Raw genomic sequence first — 2,150 nt, 5'->3', positions numbered from 1 at the left:
AAGAGTTTTACCCAGAAAGGAGATCTTCATAGTCACCAAAACATCCACACTGGGGACAGACCGTATAAATGCATCGAATGTGGAAAGAGCTTTATTCAGAAAGGACATCTTAATAGTCACAAAAGGATCCACACTGGGGACAGACCGTATAAATGCATGGAATGTGGAAAGAGTTTTACCCAGAAAGGAGATCTTCATAATCACAAAAATATCCACACTGGGGACAGACCATATAAATGCATGGAATGTGGAATGACCTTTATCTGGAAAGAACAACTTAATAGTCACAAAAGGTTCCACACTGGGGACAGTCCATATAAATGCATGGAATGTGGAAAGAGCTTTACCCAGGAAGGAAATCTTAATCTTCATGAAAGGATCCATACTGGGGGACAGACCATATAAATGCATGGAATGTGGAAAGAGTTTCATTAGCAACAGTCATCTTACTTGCCACCAAAGGATTCACAGTGGGAAGCTGCCATATAAGTAGATAGACTGGAAAAAGCTATACTGGGAAAGCTCATCTTAATTGTCATGAAAGGATTCACACTGGGGATAGACCGTATTAATGCACAGAGTGTGGAAATAGCTTTACTTGGAAAACACAATTCTCATAAAAAGCATATAAATCCATGGAGGGTAGAAAGAGCCTTTCTGAGGAGAGAGGCAATAGTGGCCACCAAAGTATTGGATGGTAAATAATAAATATAATTATATTATAAATTCAACACGTAAAGGAGAAAAGTATAATTCCAAGAAATATTTTTAGCTTATTCTTGATCTTTACTTGTAGAAAAACCGGGACCTGAATCTCCCGGCTTGGTTTCAGACCTCGTCCGGGGGCTGATTCATGAGTTGTAACGGACTCTCATGGTAAAGAAAAAGACAGACACAAGGCTGCCTCGGATGAGAGTCGAGAGAGAAGAAATCCAAAGAAGCAAAAGTGGAGTCTCTCCCGCCCAGGCTCTCCTTTATTAGCATACATCAAAGCAAATTGCAGGCAGAAGGCTTTTGCAGGGGGGTGAGGGTTACAAACAAGGGAGTTTAGGAGGTTAGAGACAGCCAAGGTTTTTTACAAAATGTATCTNAAATAAAGTCATTCAATACAATATATTTTTTGTACTTTTATCACAGCTAAAACTCCTGTAGGTAATTTATTAGGAGGAAAAATCAAAAGTGTTAACTGACAATGTTTATGTGGAATTCTGTCCACAAATTAAGTATTCAAGATGTCATTAATTTGTTCCACTGTGGCAAGTGCTCCAGATGGAACTACAATAAAATTTTTAGGTTGCTTTTCTTTGGTCAATAAGTCAAATTCCAAGTTAATCAAATACCATTCAGAAGAAAACAAATTTCTGTTAAGTAGGTTAAACATTTAGAAATCTTAAGTAAAACGAGTCATTTCTTTTGGTTGATGGATATATTGGTCTAACTAAACAATTTAAACTCAACAATTTTTCCCCAAAAAATTTGTCCAATAATTACTGTCTCCTCTTTCAAGTAAAAATTTGTAATCTGAAACTGCAAGAGTGGCGTTAAATTTCATCTCCATTTGCAAACCGGAATTCTAAGCAGAGAGGAAAAAAAGTTTAAAACGAACAGCCACCCCCCTCTTCTTTCTGTCTTTCTTGTTCTTAAAGCAACACAGCCAGTTGAAAAAACAAAAGAGACAGGAAAAATTTTTGTTACAAACTTTTAACCACTAAAAATTAGTTTTCTCTCCTTCACATGCATAAATTCTCTCACACATTCTCCATGGGATTCTTCTCATGCAAACACTTACTATTGCTTTTCAATTTACGTTTACAACAATAAAATCTATTTCTTTCACAGCTTGGGAGGGAGTGGGTGGGGGATGGGGTTTGAGGGCTAACACACACACTTAGGTATCACCAAATGAACTCATTCACTTCCATTCTAAACAATTCCAATGCATAAATAATTCCACATACAAATATTTCATTTCATACTTTTTCCAGGCAAACCATTTATTTTAAATAAGGCCTTTTTGTATTGTTGTTATCAGAGAGGGTTTGACCCTCTTCCAAGTCTTGGAAATAACACAGAACAACATAGACAAACATATATACACAAATACTGTTAAAACAACATTTATTTAAACATATGACTTGTCCTGCAAGAAG

General features: G+C 36.4%; 1 pseudogene; it reads left to right on the top strand.

The window, feature by feature from the left end:
* The first annotated feature begins 3 nt into the window (after nt 1-3).
* The window catches only part of LOC107299737, a 24,702-nt pseudogene continuing 22,555 nt past the window's right edge, over nt 4-2,150 (top strand).

Source organism: Protobothrops mucrosquamatus, unplaced genomic scaffold, assembly GCF_001527695.2.
Source record: "Protobothrops mucrosquamatus isolate PMUCROS unplaced genomic scaffold, P.Mucros_1.0 scaffold5395, whole genome shotgun sequence".
Lineage (NCBI taxonomy): Eukaryota > Metazoa > Chordata > Lepidosauria > Squamata > Viperidae > Protobothrops > Protobothrops mucrosquamatus.
The sequence above is the reverse complement of the archived record's forward strand: the minus strand, read 5'-3'. Positions and strand labels throughout refer to the sequence as shown.